At 38.4% G+C, this 21,427-nt stretch overlaps 1 pseudogene across 1 annotated transcript in view; it reads left to right on the top strand.

Annotated features, from left to right (window-relative positions):
- LOC309655170 (Fc receptor-like protein 2) overlaps positions 1-21,427 on the top strand; it is a 32,831-nt pseudogene that overhangs the window by 3,839 nt on the left and 7,565 nt on the right. Inside the window, exons 2-3 of the transcript in view lie at positions 19,988-20,072; positions 20,835-21,322. The product of the transcript in view is annotated as an Fc receptor-like protein 2 (transcript). The remainder of the gene's footprint in view (positions 1-19,987; positions 20,073-20,834; positions 21,323-21,427) is intronic.

A 21,427-nucleotide genomic window follows, 5' to 3' on the forward strand; every position in this document is an offset into this window, starting at 1 on the left:
TTAGATTATATAATGACCTTCTTGTCTCATGTTATAGCTTTTGACTTAAAGTCTGTTTTGTCTGATATAAATATAACTTCTCTCTTTTGGTTTCATTTACTCAGAATTTTTTTTTCATTCCTTCATTTTGGTCCCATGTGTGTCCTTATAGGTGACATGCTTCTATTGTGAGCATATATAGTTGAGCCTTGTTTTATTATCCACTCAGCCTTTTGATTGAAGAATTGAATTAATTTACATTTAAATAATTATTGATATGTAAGAACTTACTAATGCCATCCTATTCATTATTTTCTGCCATTTTTTAGCTTCCTATTCTTTTCTTCCTCTCATTGTTTTCCTTTCTGAATTGATGATTATTCATAGTGGTATGCTTAGATTTTCTTTTTATCTTCTGTGTATCTACTGTAGGTTTTTGCTTTGTTGTTGCTATGAGGCTTACATAAAATATCTTATAGATATTACAGTCCATTTTATGCTGATAACAAGTTAATGTCAATTGCATACAAAACTTCTACCCTTTTACTCCTTCCACATTATGTTTTAGATGTCACAATTTACCACTTTTTGTATTGTGTAGCTATTAACAAATTATTATCATTATATTTATTTTTATGCTTTTGTCCTTTAAACTTTATACTAGAGTTAAGTTATTAACACATCACCATATCATAGTATTACAGTATTCTGAATCTGACTATATATTTACCCTTACCAATGTGTTCTATGTCTTCATATGCTTTTATGTTCTTAATTAGCATCCTTTCACTTCAACTTAAAGAATTTCTTTCAACATTTCTTATAAGGCAGGTCTAGTGGGTGATGAGCTCCTTCAGCTTTTGTTTGTTGGTAAAGTCTTTATCTCACCTTTGTATCTGAAGGACAACTTTTCCCAGTAGTTTTCTTAGTTGTTTTTTTTTGTTGTTGTTGTTCAGTATTTTGAATATATCATCCCACTTTCTTCTAGCCTGCAAGGTTTGATAATATTATGGGTGTTCCTATGTATGAGATTTTGTTTTTGTTTTTGTTTTTGTTTTTGCTATTTAAATAATTCTTTCTTTGCCTTTGCTTTTAGACAATTTTATTATCATGTGTTTTGGAAAAGATTGTTTGGGGTTGAAGTTTTGGGTGGCCTATTAGCTTTATGAACTGGATGTCCAAATCTCTCCCCAGATTTGGGATGTTCTCAGCCATTATTACTTTAAATAAGCTTTTTGCCCCATTCTCCCTTTCTTCTTTGGGGATTCCAACAATGAATAGATTATTTCTCTTAATGGTAGTTCATAGTTCACATAGCATTTCTTCACTCTTTTTCATTCTTTTCTTCTTTATTCTCCTCTAATTAGATAATTTCAAAGCATATGTCTTTTATACTTCACAGATTCTTCTGCTTGATCTAGTCGATTATTGATGCTCTCTGTTACATTTATTTCATTTATTGTATTCTTCAGCTCCAGGATTTCTGTTTGGTTCTTTTTAAAGATTTCTATCTCTACGTTAAATTTTGCATTTTGCTCATATATTATTTTCCTGAATTCATTGAATTGTCTTTCTGTGTTGTCTTATAGTTCACTGAACTTCCTTAGAATAGTTATTTTGAATTTTTTATTGCATAAATCACAGATCCATATTTCTTTGGAGCTGGTTATTGAAAAAATGATTGTATTCCTTTTGTAGTATTATATTTCCTTTATTTTTTATATCTCTTGGGGTCTTGCATTGCTGTCTTCACATTTGAGGAAGCAGTCTCTTTCTCCAGTCTTTACTGGCTGATTTTGGGAGAAAAATACTTTCTGTCAGCCCTGCTAGGAATTCTAAGGCTTTCTTAGAACTTTTCTATGGGTACACCTGATCCACATTTTGTGTTCTCTCTTGTAAGAGAATTCTTAAGCTTGTATGCCTTCTCTTGATCTGCCAGGCCAGGTGCTGCCAGACTCCTTTTTACTTTCTCTAGGGTGGTCCTGAATGCTTAAGTTGTGTCATTTCCCCCAAGTCCACAGAGCTGGTTCAGCTTTCTGTGTGTGCTCACTGGCCATCTTCAAAGCCTGATTCTTGCAGCTATTGGGAACATACATAAAGAACCATTCCTGCAGTGGGGGAATGTGTGAGTGAGACCTGTGGACTGCTATTGGTGCCTGTGGGCCAGTTGGAGGTATCTGCAGGTGAGGCATCCCCTGTGGTTCACAGGCAGACATCCTGATGGATTCTGTGATGCAGTTAGTAGCATTCATGTCCCTCTGGTCCCCTCTGAGAGCCCTATCTGCCACTTTCCCAGTTGCTCCCCACCACTCAGTCACACAGCACACCTCAATATTCCCCTTCAATCTATCCAATATCTGAGTTTTTTGCTCTGAGGGTGTGTCAGAAATTCTCTGCTGGACTCCTGGATTTCCACAAGACTTTCTTGTTCTTTGGTGATTGTCTAAACTGGTGGTCTTGGAGGAAGGACAGAAGAAAATTCTTATTCTGCTATGATGATAATGTCACTGTGGTCCAATTTCTTTCTTTATGAACTTTTACTTTCTAGTTCTTTTTGCTACAATCTGTGAGTTCATTTGTCCAGAAGGTGCAAAAGCAGAATTTAAGACTGATAGTTTAGATTTGCTCTCAATAGCTTTAATACTTTATTCCATGGTCTTCCTCTTTCTATTGTTGCCTTTGAGAAAATTTCTCTCCGTTTAATTGTTGTTTCTTTGTAGTTAATCTGTCTTTTCTCACTGGTTACTTTTAAGTCTCTCTATCTTTGGTCTTATGTAGTTTCACTCTGCTGTGTCTAAATATGAATTTATTTTGCTTGAGATAAATGTTTCTTAAACCTGAGGATTCATGGCTTTCTTCAAATTTAGAAAATACTTAATTATTATCTCTGTTATTATATTGCCTCATCATTGTTTTAATTCTATCCTTCAGAAATTCATATTAGAAGTTTTCTAGACCTTCTGACTTTATTCTCATGACTCTTAATTAGTCTTCCAATTCTTCATTTCTTTATTGGCCCTGTTGCATTCTGGGCAATTTCTTAATCTCTATCTTTCAGTTTACTAATTGTTTCTTCAGCTATATCAGTTTAACCTATTTCTTTCTTATTTCAATGACTACATTTTTTTTTTTCTTCTCAGAGATATTAGTAGCAAAATTTTTAAAGCATGGTTTCTGAAGAGTTGTCTGGATTTACATTTTGGCCTCACCATTTACTAGTCCTGCAGTTTGGGTCAAGTTAATTAACCTCTGTGTGTTTTTCATGCTTAAAACTGGGATAGCAATTATATCTAATATATGATGTTGTTTTGCTAATTATGTAAAATCATTTGTTTAAAATTCTAAAAAGTATACTTGGCACATATTAAGTTTTCAAAAATATTATTATTATAACTTTTCAGATTTGTCTTTTTATTATTTATAGTATTTTACTGTTATGGGCTTAATACAGTTGATTCTTGAACAACATGGGTTTAAACTGCGTGGGTCCACTTATATATCTTTTTATTTCAATACATGTACTACTACATGATTCATAATTGGTTGACTCTGCAGATGCAGAACTACAGATATGGAGGACCAACTGTAAAGTTATATATGGATTTTCAATTTCATGGAGAGTTGGAGCCCCTAACACCTGTGTTATTCAAGAGTCAACTGTACTTTATTATTTTAACAACCTTAAAATAGTTTAAATACATTTAATATACTGTAATTCTTAGATAGTTTTTCTGAAGTTTTAGGTATTTAAAACCTGTATTTATTGTATATTTTGAATCTTGTTCTTCATAAGTTGATGGGTTTTGTGATTTTAGATTAAGAAGCTTTTTGTGCAGTGTAGGAATTCCACGTGACCTGGGTTTCTGACTGTGTCTCTCAAAAGCCATTTTGTACTTAATTCTTCTAAGCCCTGGGTGCTCACTGGCCCAGGACCAATTTTTATAATAATTCTTTATTTGGGATTTCCCAGGGCACGCACAGGAGCATGGCACAGTCCTGGGCTTTTATTGTTTCAGAGGAAACTTTCTGTTTTCCCCAAGCTTGATACAAACACAAGCTTATTTGACATCTATCTGTGCTTGTGGGTAATTTTTTTTCCTCACCAAACCACTCATTTATTAAAAAGAAAGTCTTGTGATGTTTTAGTTTCAAGTTTCTGCCTTTCGTAGGTCCAAAATTTTGTCTACTGATTCCACATAGACTTTAAGTGCGAAGCTCATAAAAATTATTTAATGTAGTATGTTCTCTCCCACTCCTCCTAGGAGAACAATAATGTAATTTACATGTTTAACACTCTGTTTTCACTTCCTTTTTTATCTGTAATAGGGGAATTTCCCTTCTTACCTGTTTGGCTATGCATTTTAAAAATTATGTAAAATTTATCCATCCTTGAATGAATGTATGAATGCTTTTTCTGACTGGGAATTATACCTTTGTGAACTGGGAAAGAGTTGCTAGGAGAGCATGTTAGAAGAGTGAGCAAAAACCTCTGAAGGGAAATTGAGATTGAAAACCAGGGTATGATTTGGTAGTACTCGTTTATTTTCTGTCACCAACAGCTGATGTTCAACTGCCAGGAAGATATGCACAGGAAGCTGCTCTGGGTGATGCTATTAAGGGTTGGTATAGTCAATGACCCATGGTCCACAGTTCTTTTTGGTAATTGTCCTTCCTGCATGGAAAGTCATATCCCATCCACATTTCTGGAAACCCCACAAACATACAATTAAAACAGAAAATAGAAAGCTTCCGATTGAATTGTCTGATTCGTGGGGGCCCCTCTGCACCTGCCATCCCCAGGGAGTCTAGGTCACTTACTGGGTGGTATTTTCACACATGGAGGGAGGATGGCTCCTTGTTGCAGATGCTGCTCAGATATCTGCCAGGAGATTCACTAAGTCTTCCTGTGCCTCTGTCTCCCCTCAGACTCCAAGATTAGGTTTACCTCTACTCCCCACCCCAGGAATAACAATGCCTTCTTTAGAAGGGGTTTATAGAAACTTCTACTAATACTGAAGAAACTGGTACTCCTCATGAAGAAGAAAAAATTGAGTTTGGTAAAATTCCAGTCTCTAAAAACAATCGCTATCTGAAACTAAAACTTCCTCCTGCCCTTCTCTAATTGAGCAAATATGGGGATACTTCTTTTAGAAACTGGGTCTCTGGAGCATCTCCATCTTTATATCTGCCAGGGAGGTAATAGAGCACAGCTTCCAGGCATTCTTACTCAGTCTGAATTCCATGTCATGCTGTTTGGCCTATGCAGGGCCCCAGTAGACTTCTAGAAATTAATTAATTGCATTGTAGAGAATCTGCTGGGCAGAAGGGTCTGGTTCTGCCTAAATAACATCGAGTTGTTGTCTATTAAGACAAAATCAATATTTCCACTAGCCAATTCTGCTCCAGAAGGTCTCCAACAAACATTATCACCTCCAAAAGTATATATTTATTACCCTGGACATAAAATTCCTAGGTCAAGCCCCACTCAAGAAAGACATATGTTGTTCAACATAATAACAGTAACTATTAAAATTACTACTACAACTACTACCACACAATGATGATGACCATGACAATGACTACTTCTACGACCATATATGCAGCATATTTATATACATTATGACACTTATTCTGCCGTAGTGACCTTGGAGCCCCAAGTTCAACCAGATATATCCAGAGATCTCTGAAGTTTACCAGCCTCATTTTTCTACCCTAACTGTCCTAGTAGTCAACTTCCTCAAATGGGAGATGTTATTTATTTTCTTCTGAATTGTATTTCATGAAGATTCTCTTCTTCTTTGTTTCAATTCTGGCATTCCCCATCTTGGCACTATGCTCTGTGTCCCATTCAAGACATTGAACAGAATTTGCAGAGACTGCTTTTGCTCTGCATCTGAGGTAGTATCCTTCTGCCTGCTGCTACGTGTGGAATCTCTAAGTCAAGAGTCTACATGGCTGTGCCAAGAGGCTTTTATATCTATGTGTAACTCTGCTTCCCTGCGGTACCTGTGGCTCCATCTGACTGGTAGCTAAATATCTTTGCAGAGGGATAGTTTTATCTCTCACTTTGGTTAAACATATGCACACACAATTTCACTTTTGCCATTACAGTCTTAAACATTAAGTTACCTTTCCCTCCACTGAACCATTTAGCTTCCTAATCTCTGCATGTGGTCCCTAGTTTGCTTCCAAGTTTAGGTATGCTTCCAGTCTATGTCTATCCATACGTAAATGCCTACCATCTGTCAAATACAGAGCAGCACCCAGATGGAGTATGTCAATCATTTCAGAGGACTTGTTGTCACCATTGTGGCCCATCAACCTCACTATGACAACACTTGTCTCTAACGACTCATTATTTCTCTTTTCCACCTGCAACACTCACTTTCACACAAACCATGAATTCCGCCCCACACCATTTGGTAACACCTTAGGAAATATTAACTTCCAACCAAACAGGATACATGTCCATAGAAGACATATTGGAATCAATGAAAGGTTGTGAATAGTTTGAAAAATCTCCTCACATGTTTATGAAAAATTATACCTACCATGAACTCCTCCACCATCTTTTGCTTGCTTCTCTCTCTACTCTCTTCCCTAATTAGCTTCCATCCATCAAAATCCTATGACTTCCTGGCTGGCCAGGATGAGGAGGAATTTACAGGCCACCTAGGAACATTTCCAGTAGACAAGAACTTGAAGATCAGCTCTGGCCCCTCTTCTAAACACAAATAAGCCATTTATGCAGAAAGTTAAAGTAGCATTGCTTGATATACTTTAAGGTTAGAAAGGCCAAAAAACCCAGACCATTTTTTAAATGAATCCTTTAAAAATATATAAATAGCATATGTTTATTGTAGGAATACTAGAAAACACTAATAAGCAAAATGAGGAAAATAAAAATCACCTTTAATTACATTATTCAGATATAATTACAGTAAAAACTTGGTGTTTATTGTCTCAGACATTTTTTTACTGGAGAGCAAGAGAGTGGTGTGCAGCAGATAAATTGCATTTAGTAGCCACTTTCCCCTTAGCAATATATCATGAGCATCTTTTATTGCTATTAAATATTATTCTACAGAAGCATTTTAATGGCAGCTTGGTAATCCATATATAATTTAATTTCAAACTGCCTTTGTTGGGTGTTTTTAGCCTTTTCTTATTACATGATTATAATGGTTCATCACATCACATACATACATCAGCATTTCCCAAAGTAAAACTAGGTTTATAGCGAATAATATTGTTAAGTATTCACCTGAACAGATAACATTGAGTCTATGGTTATTATTTCACTATCAGTCTCCAGGTTACAAACACCTGTGATTTTGTGATTTAAAGTTTCATGCTGCATAAGGTCCAAAAAGGCAACTTACATCTGTCTGGACAGCCTGATCTGAGCAGATTGTTCTGTATAACATTTCTGAGGACTACATACTATCAGAATGAGAGTGACAATAGGCTTTGACGTGATGCATGCTTTGCAGGGTGTAGACGTATTAAGACAAGCCCGTGGTATAAAAAGCATGATTAGAAATAGGGAAGGGGATAATGTAATGATATAGAGCAAGTGCTTTGAATCTTAGTAAAAATCCCATTCTATGAAGTTAGAAATTGACTAAGGAAAATTTCACCTAAGAAATCTGAGCCATTGCAACAACGGCCCTGTTATCTTAAGAAATATTGAGAGACGATATATCATAGCAAGACATCAAAGTGTTTAAGAGTCAGACTATGGAACTGGACTGCCTAGGTTTGACTCCCAGTTGTTACTACTAGAAATTGACCATATTGGTCTTGATCAACTTACTTGCTTTTTCTGGTGCCTCAGTTTCCTCAATTGCGTAAAGGGGATAGTGCTGACTTCACAAGCTTACTGAGGGTATTAATGACTTTGTGGGCATAAAGCATTTTGAATTTATTCAACTTATTAACAGCCATATATAAGTGTTAGCTATCATCAGTGTCAAGATGTGGAATTTCTCTGGCATTGAGAGGATCGTCTTTAATTCTCTAGCACCTATGGAAAAGAAGATAGTGGTGAGACACTGAAGAGCTCTTCTACTTCCTTTTCTTGCTAACTGTGCAAAACTTACTTTAAAAAGTAGTTTTCATTTCCTGAACACGGGACTCAACAGGTGGCTGAGGGAACATCTTCTCAAATAGCTGAACTAGGCCTTCACGCTCTTATGGTCGTTACTAATCATCTTCAATGAGTTAGAACTGAGGTGGAAGCAAGATGAGATCTCTAACTCTTGAAAGGTCTAAGGATTTATCAGAGTCCAGGGACCAGTAGAAATGCTCAGTTCTCTGCTTCCTGCTTAGATTTCATAGTCAAATACAAAACAGTTGCCCCAGGAAAATCATATTGCCATACATCCTAATTCTTAATGTTTAAAGCAGGCCACTTTACCATTTGTTGATCATGAATTGAATGAATGAATGAATCTGTTTTGATTCTCTTAGATCTCAGAGAGTAATATGTTCTCATAAATAAAATTTTCATAATTTCAATGCTTAATACTCCTCCATGAAAAGTATTTAGATAGTTATCTACAAGATTTTGGCTTAAAAGATACATTGAGACCATTTGCTAATGTCCTTTTGCTTAATCATGGGCTATGAGGGAGAGGAAGTCTGCTTCTGAGAAACAAAATTCCTTTCTCTACATTTAGTAGGCACTAAATAAATATTTGTTAATTGAGTAAAAGGACTCTCACATAAAATATGACTAGAGAAAACATTAGTTCAGGGTGGGTTCAACTCTCATAAACTCTCACTGGGTATGTTTCCTGATGAACTCTTTGTGACTTGAGACCGTGTTATCATGTAGCACAGTGTCTACCCTTTGAAAAGCATGGGTGAGAAGGCAGTTGGTGGGGGACAGGGGAAGCAAAATGAAATGGAGAGAATCACTAAACATCCAACATCCATGGGACTTGCTTCTGGCAATCCCTTTGGGGAAGAGAAGGTTTGCAATTTGCCTCATGATTGTAAAATGAATGAGGGTTAAAGCAACTATACGCCAACAAAAATTAATTTAAAAAAATAAAATGAATGTGGATTGGTTGTATGTTTGAGGGAGATTGAATTGTTGGTGATAATGGGGTAGGGGAATAGAAAATGAGGGAAAGCTGGAATGTTTTGAGCAATTTAGCAAAGTAATATAAATTTCTAAATTGTGATGCAAATGCTCCGTGTTAACCTTGGATTTTTGATCCCCTCACAGCTCTGCTCAGTGAACAGGCAGGTGAGTCACACTTTGTGTTTGTTGGTTTTGATCTGTGGTATATCAGCCACCCAGCTACCACAAGGTCCTGTAGAGATGGATGTAGAAAGACTGGAGAGATGTCTACATGTTACTGCTCCCCGGGCCAACCTGCTCCAGCGTCACACAGTTTCTGCTCCTGACACTTCCTGCTTGGCTGGGTGACCAAGCCCTGCCCAGCCTTCCCAAGGCTCCAGTGTTTACCTCCTTGTTAAGACCCCAGGTGGAGGGAGGAAAGTGACATCTGAAAGAGGATGTGCAGTCTGGACAAAAGGCTGATTTGGAGAGAATTGTTTTTCTGGCCACAGGACCATAACTCTTCAACATTGTCTCACTGAACATCCTCACAAGCTCTGAAAACAGTAACCTCTGAGGAAAATAGCTAAGAACTTCCCTATGGGCAGAATGACCAGTTGTCTATCATTGTTTCTCTGGCTCTAGATCAGGAGTCAGCAAACTTTCTCTGTAAAAGGCCAGAGAATAAATAGTTTAGGCCTTTCAGGTCTCTGTTGTAACTATGTAACTCTGTCATTGTAGTAGGAAAGCCACCATAGACCATGTGTAAATGAATGGGCACAACTTTGTCCCAATAACACTTTATTTACCAAAACAGGCAGCTGACAAGCTCACAAGCCACTGTCTGCTAGTCTTTATTCTAGACCATTATTTAATTCTGGACTTTTTTATATGTGTGATACTTTTCTAATGTTGTATGAATAAAACTAATTTCATCTCACTCTTCTTGATTTAAAGCTGTGCTCAACAAAAGAAGTAAATGAAAACAATATTTTATTCTATACATAGAAAATCCATATGAGCCAAGACTAAATCTGAGGAGTTGGAGAATTGTTCTCTTGCTTATCTAATGATAACCACCAAGTGGAAGGGGCTCTGTGGGCTCTAAGGAACTGTACTGGGATAAACAGACCCCTGTCTCACCTTGAATTGTGAGATATTAATGGAACAGGAATGCATAGGAACACCTACAGGAGTTTTGGCCTGGAGTTTTCTCAGGAGCAAGACTCATCTCTTGCATTCATTCTGTCCCATGAATAATCCCTAGTGACTGACTCAAATGTTCAATTAGTCAACTACAGCCCTGAGCCTGTGAGGTTGCCCATCATGTGCCTTTTCAAACGCACCTCTAACCATGACATAATATTTCCTTCCTATCTTGGAAAGCATTCTCCTTGGGAATTTTTTCCAACTTCTAGATGAAGACTACTAATGGTATAAAAATCAGCTTGACTGTAGGCCCCAGGGCCAAGTCCCTGTGGGATCTAGTCTCTATCTGTGAAGGAGGGCAAAATTCTTGAACTAAGCTAATTGTTTCTGTAACCCACATTTTCTGCTCTTCTAATTTCATTAAACAACAACAACAACAACAGGTTGTCCCTCAATGTTCAACAGGTAAGTCTGGTTTTCCACCTGTAACAGTCAGTAGCAAACCACACATTTTTCTCAAAAATTATAATTCCAAATTCCACAAGCTTCCTGTGGCTTTTGGCTCTGGCTTTGCAGTGATATTTTTGGAGTTATCGCTTCTCTTATATGACTGACCTCTGCTTCCTGATACTACATATCCAAATTCTGGTAATCATGGTATAATTGAACAGTGATAGAAAGAATATTTTCATTTGAGATATAACTTAGTTCCTCACCTTGAGGTCAAAACCCTCAACTATAATCCTAAAATATAATGCAGATGTCACAGACAGAACATAGTCTGGTACCATAAATAAGTGAAGAGACAGAGCAGAAACTAGAGAATCTATGACCAATCTAAGAAGAGCAGCCCCAGGGGAGGATATTTGTCCTTGGCAATGATTTTTTTTTTTCACTATAATCAGTCACCTAAGAACTGAACCCTGGATTTAAACTCATTTCCACCTAATTGTACATTGAATAAATGGACAAAAAATTTTGAAAGCATTTAAGTAGAAAGTTCTGAAAATTAAAGATACTGGATCCTGGGAGGACCTTCAAGATGGCAGAGGAGTATGACATGGAGATCACCTTCCTCCCCACAGATACATCAGAAATACAACTACATGTGGAACAACTCCTACACAACACCTACTGAAGGCTGGCGGAAGATCTCAGACTTTCCAAAAGGCAAGAAACTCTCCAAGTATCTGGGTAGGGCAAAAGAAAAAAGGAAAAACAAAGACAAAAGAATAGGGATGGGACCTGCACTTCTGGGAGGGAGCTGTGAAGGAGGAAAAGTTTCCACATACTAGGAACCCCCTTAACTGGTGGAGACAGACGGTGGGTGGGTGGGAAGCTTCAGAGCCAAGGAGGAGAGTGCAGCAACAGGGGTGCAGAGGGCAAAGCGGAGAGATTCCCACACAAGGGATTGGTGCCGACTAGCACTCACCAGCCTGAGAGACTTGTCTGCTCACCTGCTGGGGTGGGTTGGCACTGGGAGCTGAGACTCAGGCTTCGGAGGTCAGATCCCAGGGAGAGGACTGGGGTTGGCTGCGTGAACACAGCCTGAAGGGGGCTAGTGCACCACAGCTAGCTGGGAGGGAGTCCAGGAAAAAGTCTGGACTGGCCTAAGAGGCAAGAGACCATTGTTTCAGGGTACACGAGGAGAGGGGATTCAGAGCACCGCCTAAATGAGATTCAGAGATGGGCGCAAGCTGCGGCTAACAGCGTGGACACCAGAGATGGCCATGAAATGCTAAGGCTGCTGCTGCAGCCACCAACAAGCCTGTGTGCAAGCACAGGTCACTATCCATACCTCCCCTCCCAGGAGCCTGTGCACCCCGCCACTGCCAGGGTCCCGTGATCCAGGGACACTTCCCCGGGAGAACACACAGTGTGCCTCAGGCTGTTGCAATGTCACACCAATCTCTTTCACCGCAGGCTCGCCCAGCATTCTGTACCCCTCTCCCCCCAGCCTGAGAGAGCCAGAACCCCCTAATCAGCTGCTACTTTAACCCCGTCCTGTCTGGGCAAGGAACAGATGCCAGAGGGCGACCTACATGCAGAGGAGGAACCAGATCCAAAGCTGAACCCCAGGAGCTGTGCAAACAAAGAAGAGAAAGGGAAATTTCTCCCAGCAGCCTCAGGATCAGTGGCTTAAATCTCCACAATCAACTTGATGTACCCTGCATCTCTGGAATATTTTAAAAGACAACGTATCATCCCAAAATTGAGGCAGTGGACATTGGAAGCAACAGTAGACTTGGGGTTTGCTTTCTGCATCTAATTTGTTTCTGGTTTTATGTTTATCTTAGTTTAGTATTTAGAACTTATTATCATTGGTAGATTTCTTTATTAATTTCATTGCTCTCTTCCTTTCGTTTTATACATATATATTTTTTCCTTTTTCTCTTTTTCTGAGTGTGTGTGTATGCTTCTTTGTGTGATTTTGTCTGCATAGCTTTGCTTTTGCCATTTGTCCTAGGATTTTGTCTGTCCGTTTTTTAATTTTTTTTATTTTTAGTATAGTTTTTAGTGCTTGTTATCATTGGTGGATTTGTTTTTTCGTTTTGGTGTTCTCTTCTTTCCTTTTTTAAATTACTGTTTTATTTTTTTATTTTTAATATTATTTTTCTATTTTTTATTTTAATAACTTTTTATTTTATTTTATTTTATTTTACTTTATTTTATTTATTTATTTATTTTCTTCTACCTTTCCTTCTGAGCCATGTGGCTGACAGGGTCTTGGTGCTCTGGCCAGGTGTCAGGCCTGAACATCTGAGTGGGAGAGCCAAGTTCAGGACACTGGTCCACCAGGGACCTCCTGGCCACACATAATATCAAATGGTGAAAGCTCTCACAGAGATCTCCATCTCAATATAAAGAACCAGCTCCACTCAATGACCAGCAAACCACAGTGCTGGACACCCTATGCTAAACAACTAGCAAGACAGGAACACAACACCACCCATTAGCAGAGAGGCTACCCAAAATCATAATAAGTTTACAGACACCCAAAACCACACCACCAGATGTGGTCCTGCTCACCAGAAAGGCAAGATCCAGCCTAATCCATCAAAACACAGGCACTGCTCCCATCCACCAGGAAACCTGCACAACCCACTGAACCAACCTTACCCACTGGGGGCAGACACCAAAAACAACAGGAACTACAAACCTTCAGCCTGTGAAAAGGAGACCCCAAACACAGTAAGTTAAGCAAAATGAGAAGACAGAGAAACACACAGCAGATGAAGGAGCAAGGTAAAAGCTTAACAGAACAAACAAATGAAGAAGAAATAGCCAGTCTACCTAAAAAAGAATTCAGATTAATGATAGTAAAGATGATCCAAAATCTTGGAAATAGAATGGAGAAAATACAAGAAACTTTTAACAAGGACTTAGAAGAACTAAAGAGCAAACAAACTATGATGAACAACACAATAAATGAAATTAAAAATTCTCTAGAAGGAATCAATAGCAGAATAACTGAGGCAGAAGAACGGATAAGTGACCTGGAAGATAAAATAGTGGAAATAACTACTGCAGAGAAGAAAAAAGAATAAAGAATGAAGAGAACTGAGCGCAGTCTCAGAGACCCCTGGGACAACATTAAACTCACCAACATTCGAATTATAGGGGTCCCAAAGAAGAAGAGAAAAAGAAAGGGACTGAGAAAATATTTGAAGAGATTATAGTTGAAAACTTCCCTAATATGGGAAAGGAAATAGTTAATCAAGCCCAGGAAGCGCAGAAAGTCCCATACAGGATAAATCCAAGGAGAAACACGCCAAGACACATATTAATCAAACTATCAAAAACTAAATACAAAGAAAAAATATTAAAAGCAGCAAGGGAAAAGCAACAAATAACTTACAAGGGAACCCCCAAAAGGTTAACAGCTGATCTTTCAGCAGAAACTCTGCAGGCCAGAAGGGAGTGGCAGAACATATTAAAGTGATGAAAGGGAAAAACCTACAACCAAGATTACTCTACCCAGCAAGTATCTCATTCAGATTTGATGGAGAAATTAAAACCTTTACAGACAAGCAAAAGCTAAGAGAATTCAGCAACACCAAACCAGCTTTACAACAAATGGTAAAGGAGCTTCTCTAGACAGGAAACACAAGAGAAGGAAAAGGCCTACAGTAACAAACTGAAAACAATTAAGAAAATGGTAATAAGAACATACATATCAATAATTACCTTATATGTAAATGGATTAAATGCTCCCACGAAAAGACATAGGCTGGCTGAATGGATAAAAAAACAAGACCCATATATATGCTGTGTACAAAAGACCCACTTCAGACCTAGGGACACATACAGACCAAAAGTGAGGGGATGGAAAAAGATATTCCATGCAAATGGAAATCAAAAGAAAGATGGAGTAGCAATTCTCATATCAGACAAAATATACTTTCAAATAAAGACTATTACAAGAGACAAAGAAGGGCACTACATAATGAGCAAGGGACCAATCCAACAAGAATATATAACAATTGTAAATATTTATGCACCCAACATAAGAGCACCTCAATACATAAGGCAAATGCTAACAGCCATAAAAGGGGAAATCGACAGTAACACAATCATAGTAGGGGACATTAACACCCCACTTTCACCAATGGACAGATCATCCAAAATGAAAATAAATAAGGAAACACAAGCTTTAAATGATACATTAAACAAGATGGACTTAATTGATATTTATAGGAGATTACATCCCAAAACAACAGAATACACTTTCTTCTCAAGTGCTCATGGAACACTCTCCAGGACAGAGCATATCCTGGGTCACAAATCAAGCCTTGGTAAATTTAAGAAAATTGAAATCATATCAAGTATCTTTTCCAACCACAATGCTATGAGACTAGATATCAATTACAGGGGAAAAAATCTGTAAAAAATACAAACACATGGAGGCCAAACAATACACTACTTAATAACCAAGAGATCACTGAAGAAATCAAAGAGGAAATCAAAAAATACCTAGAAACAAATTACAATGAAAACACGACAACCCAAAACCTATGGGATGCAGCAAAAGCAGTTCTAAACGGGAACTTTATAGCAATACAATCCTACCTTAAGAAACTAGAAACATCTCAAATATACAACCTAACCTTACACCTAAAGCAATTATAGAAAGAAGAACAAAAAAACCCCAAAGCCAGCAGAAGGAAAGAAATTATAAAGATCAGGTCAGAAATAAATGAAAAAGAAATGAAGGAAACAAAAGTAAAGATCAATAAAACTAAAAGCTGCTTCTTTGAGAAGATAAACATAATTGATAAAGCATTAGCCAGACTCATCAAGAAAAAAAGGAAGACAAATCAATAAAATCAGAAACGAAAAAGGAGAAGTAACAACTGACACTGCAGAAACACAAAGGATCATGAGAGATTACTACAAGCAACTATATGCCAATAAAATGGACAACCTGGAAGAAACGGACAAATACTTAGAAAAGCACAACCTTCTGAGACTGAACCAGGAAGAAATAGAAAATATAAATAGACCAATGAAAAGCACGGAAATTGAAACTGTGATTAAAAATCTTCCAACAAACAACAGCCGAGGACCAGATAGCTTCACAAGTGAATTCTACCAAACATTTAGAGAAGAGCTAACACCGATCCTTCGCAAACACTTCCAAAATATAGCAGAGGGAGGAGGCCACCATCACCCTGATACCAAAACCAGACAAAGATGTCACAAAAAAAGAAAACTACAGGCCAATATCACTGATGAACAAAAATCCTCAGCAAAATACTAGCAAACAAAATCCAACAGCACATTAAAAGATCATACACCATGATCAAGTGGGGTTTATCCCAGGAATGCAAGGATTCTTCAGTATATGCAAATCAATCAATGTGATAAACCATATTAACTAATTGAAGGAGAAAAACCATACGATCATCTCAATAGATGCAGAAAAAGTTTTTGACAAAATTCAACACCGATTTATGACAAAAACCCTCCAGAAAGTAGGCATGGAGGGAACTTACCTCAACATAATAAAGGCCATATATGACAAACCCACAGCCAACATCGTTCTCAATGGTGAAAAACTGAAACCCTTTCCACTATGATCAGGAACAAGGCAAGGTTGCCCACTCTCACTACTATTATTCAGCATAATTTTGGAAGTTTTAGCCACAGCAATCAGAGAAGAAAAAGAAATAAAAGGAATCCAAATCAGAAAAGAAGAAGTAAAACTGTCACTGTTTGTAGATGACATGATACTATACATAGAGAATCCTAAAGATGCTATCAGAAAACTACTAGAGCTAATCAATGAATTTGATAAAGTAGCAGGATACAAAATTAATGAACAGAAATCTTTTGCATTCCTATACACTAATGATGAAAAATCTGAAAGAGAAATTAAGGAAACACTCCCATTTACAATTGCAACAAAAAGAATAAATACCTGGGAATAAACCTACCTAAGGACACAAAAGACCTGTATGAAGAAAACTGTAAGACACTGATGAAAGAAATTAAAGATGATACAAACAGATGGAGAGATATATCATGTTCTTGGATTGGAAGAATCAACATTGTGAAAATGACTATATTACCCAAGGCAATCTACAGATTCAGTGCAATCTCTATCAAACTACCAATGGCATTTTTCACAGACCTAGAACAAAAATTTTCACAATTTGTATGGAAACACAGAAGACCCCAAATAGCCAAAGCAATCTTGAGAAAGAAAAACAGAGCTGGAGGAATCAGGCTTCCAGACTTCAGACTATACTACAAAGCTAGAGTAATGAAGACAGTTTGGTACTGGCACAAAAACAGAAATAGAGATCAATGGAACAGGATAGAAAGCCCAGAGATAAACCCACACACATATGGTCACCTTATCTTTGATAAAAGAGGCAAGAATATACAATGGAGAAAAGACAGCCTCTTCAATAAGTGGTGCTGGGAAAACTGGACAGCTACATGTAAAAGAATGAAATTAGAACACTTCCCAACACCATACATAAAAATAAACTCAAAATGGATTAAAGACCTAAATATAAGCCCAGACACTGTAAAACTCTTAGAGGAAAACATAGGAAGAACACTCTTCAACATAAATCACAGCAAGATCCTTTTTGACCCACCTCCTAGAGAAATGGAAATAAAAACAAAAATAAACAAAAGGGATCTAATGAAACTTAAAAGCTTTTGCACAGCAAAGCAAACCATAAACAAGATGCAAAGACAACCCTCACTATGGGAGAAAATATTTGCAAATGAAGCAACTGATAAAGGACTAATCTCCAAAATATACAAGCAGCTTATGCTGCTCAATATCAAAAAAACAAACAACCCAATCCAAACATGGGCAGAAGACATAAATAGACATTTCTCCAAAGAAGATATACAGATTGCCATTAAACAAATGAAAGTATGCTCATCATCACTAGTCATTAGAGAAATGCAAATGAAAACCACAATGAAGTATTACCTCAGAATGGCCATCATCAAAAATCTACAAACAATGAATACTGGAGAGGGTGTGTGGAAAAGGGAACCCTCTACCCTGTTGGTGGGAATGTAAATTGATACAGCCACTATGGAGAACATTATGGAGGTTCCTTAAAAAGCTAAAAAAAGAACTACCATATGACCCAGCAAACCCACTACTGGGCATATACCCTGAGCAAACCATAATTCAAATAAAGTAATGTTCACTGCAGCTCTATTTACAATAGCCAGGACATGGAAGCAACCTAAGTGTCCATCAACAGATGAATGGATAAAGAAGATGTGGCACATATGTATAATGGAATATTACTTAGCCAAAAAAGGAAATGAAACTGAGTTATTTGTAGTGAGGTGGATGGACCTAGAGACTGTCATACAGAGTGAAGTAAGTCAGAAAGAGAAAAACAAATACCGTATGCTAACACATATATATAGAATCTAAAAAAAAAAAAAAGTTCTGAAGAACCTAGGGGCAGGACAGGAATAAAGATGCAGATGTAGAGAATGGACTTGAGGACACAGGGTGGGGGAAGGATAAGCTGGGAGGAAGTGAGAGAGTGGCATGGACATATATACACTACCAAATGTAAAATAGATAGTTAGTGGGAAGCAGTGCATAACACAGGGAGATTAGCTGAGTGATTTGAGTCCATTTAGAGGGGTGGGACAAGGAGGGTGGGAGGGAGACGCAAGAGGGGAGAGATATGGGGATATATGTATATGTATAACTGATTCACTTTGTTATACAGCAGAAAATAACACACCATTGTAAAGCAATTATACTCCAATAAAGATGTTAAAAGAAGAAAATAAAAAAGATACTAGATCTTATTCCAGTAACCAGCTTATTCCCATTATCCAGGCCACTTGGTGGTTTCATCTAGCAAGCTCAGAAGAAGGAACAGAACATGACTTTACAATACAATGTGGTTCCTTTAAAGACTGGATGAAAGCATAGGGGGTGGGAAAGCAAAATGTCCACTGAGGACAAGGGTTCCCTATGTGAAGTCACCAATGGAGTGAGCTAAGGAGTAGGAGCTTTAGCAGAACACCCTTTATCCATGTAAAAAGTTATGTTTACCTTGACATTCCCTGTAATGGACTGAATGTTTTAGCCTGTTACCCATTCATATGTTAAAACCATATTCCCAATGTGATAGTATTTGTAGGTGGAAGCTTTGTGAGGTAATTAGATCATAAGGGTGGACTCTTCATGAATGAGATTAGTGCCCTTATAAGAAGAGGCTGGAGAGCTAGTTGGGTCTCTTCCTGCTGTATGAGAATACAAGTCAGCAGTCTGCAACCTGGAAAGGGGTCCTCACCAGAACTGGACAATGCTGGCACCCTGATCTTGGACTTTCATCCTCCAGAAGTGTGAGAAATAAATTTGTGTTGTTGATAAGCTCCCTAGTTTATGGCATTTTGTTAGAGCAGCCCAAGCTGAATAAGATATCTCCTCAGGAAAAATAAGATGCATCTCAGAGTGACTAAGGAATGGGTTGAAACTTCTATCTTGTCTAAAGATGAAGAGGTTACACCTGATACATCTCATTGCCTAAGAGTAAGGGAGAAGGTCAGACATTGGATTCTCTGCAGAAATGAAAAACCCAGTTCCCCCCTCCCCTCTCTTTCAGACTGGCTCACTGTCCTGGCTCCCTCTTCTGTCTTTGAATGAAACAGTGTAGTTCTGATATGCCAGAGAGAAAAGTCTTGGAAAATAAAGACAGTGATTTATTACAAAGATAGAAAAGAGTTATTGTTTTTACAGATGAAGTCTCAAGCTTTCCTATCCAAAATGCAGTTTTGAGTGACAGTGGCAAGTATTACTGTACTGTTACTGGAAGAAAATTCTAAAAACAGAAATAGTAAAGAGTAGTAAAGATTGAAGTCTTAAGTAAAACTGTCACTCCTGTGGGAGCTGGGGTGGATAGGAGACAGTGGTAGCAGAGCAGGTGGGTACCTCATAGGGGAAAGCTACCCATACACCAAACATGAACTGGAGTGCTTGTGGTTTGACCATGCAAGGGAGACATGGTACGTGGCATGTCTGGTTCTGAATGTCCTGTTTGCTGGATTGTTTCTCACCAGGTACTTTTCAGCAGGAACTGTAAATCTTACTGCTCTGAAAACTGTTGTGATCCTTCTCTCCAGAGCTGTTTCCATGTCCTGGACTGACAGTCAGCTCTTCTGGGCCCACTGAGGAGGGCCCAGTGACCTTGATCTCTCTTGAAAGACCCACCCCTCTCCACAGAGCTCAGATGCCCAGCTCCAGTTTGCTTCTTCAGAGATAGCAGGACCCTGAGGTTAGGCTAGAGCACCTCCCCAGAGCTTTAGATCCCCACCATGTGGAGTGAAGACTCAGGGTCTTACTGGTGCCAGGCAGAGACAGTGACTCACAGTGTCAGAAATTGGAGCCTCCGATCTTAAATTCATGGGCAGAATAAGTATCAGTGGGGCTGAGCATGGGGGAAAACATGAACACTGTAGCTTCAGCATGGACGGCTAGTCTTTTGTTTCTTTGTGCAACTTCTGTCCTTGTGGAAAGTAGGAGTTGGACTAGGGAAACTCTCCAAATTGCTCTTGGCATTTCATAAGAATAACAAATGGACTAAGCTCCTTATAATCTTTCTCTTCTTATTAAAGTAATATCATCAATCAGATCTTCATTGATCACTGACTGTGTGTGCTGGCATTTAGCAGAGGGTTGGGAACTTTAAAAGACAAGGCTCCTGCTCTCCAAATGTCTCCACATGCTGGATTGCAAAACATATGGGGCTAAAATGAAGAGTCAGAAGAGCAGAAATCAAAGTGAACTGGAGTGGTCAGAGGAGGGGGTGACAATTTGTGTTGATCCTTGAAACTGGGAATAATGGAGGAATTTTTATTGACATTATTAGGAACAGTGTCTTTTTCAAGGTAGACTGATGTTACCAGTGAACGTCTTCATTCTATGCAAAAGGTATGTGTCTGCACAGTGACTCATCCAAAAAACAAGTTTCTTCTCTCGTGTAGTGGATGCTTCATCATGACTCTTTAATGATTGCTACCCATGAAATTAGCCAAGATCTGAGTTAGGACCTGCAAATATCTGTATCCACATTCTTCAAGGATAATTACCACGGATTCCTTACCATTGTATACTTGTAATATGTTACATAAGCAATACCCATATTCCCACTCCTTGTACTAGAGGCTGAAATAAGTCTACCTTCTGTTCCCAGAGTCTTTCATAGTCAGGGTTCTCATATGTCATCTTCTATTCAGCTAGAAGTCCAGGCCTCTAACGTAAGCTTAGATACCCAGGCCCCTGGGGGACAAGAGGCTGAAGGAGGGGATCTCACCCTACTCTGCTCAGTGGCTGAGGGCACAGGAAACATCACATTTTCCTAGCACAGAGAGGCCACAGGAACCAGTCTGGGACAGAAGCCCAGCATTCCCTGTCAGCAGACCTGGAGATCCCATCTGTGAAGGAGCACAATGCCGGCCAATATTACTATAGAGCTGACAATGGCCACAATCCCATCCAGAACAAGGTGGTGAACATCTCTGTGAGAAGTAAATTTCACTCCTATTCATCTCAGACAGAAATCTCCAAACCAAGAGCCAGGAGTCATGAGGAAATTCCAGGAGATCCCAGTGATCAGTGCTGTGGAGAACCACCAACAATTTGAGGATGGGTTACCTTCACAAGTTAAACTGCTGACATCTTTTTTTTTTTCATAGCAGAAAACACAAAGGGGGTTGGGTTGGCAT

Source organism: Balaenoptera physalus (genome assembly GCF_965194825.1).
Source record: "Balaenoptera physalus genome assembly, chromosome: 1".
NCBI lineage: Eukaryota > Metazoa > Chordata > Mammalia > Artiodactyla > Balaenopteridae > Balaenoptera > Balaenoptera physalus.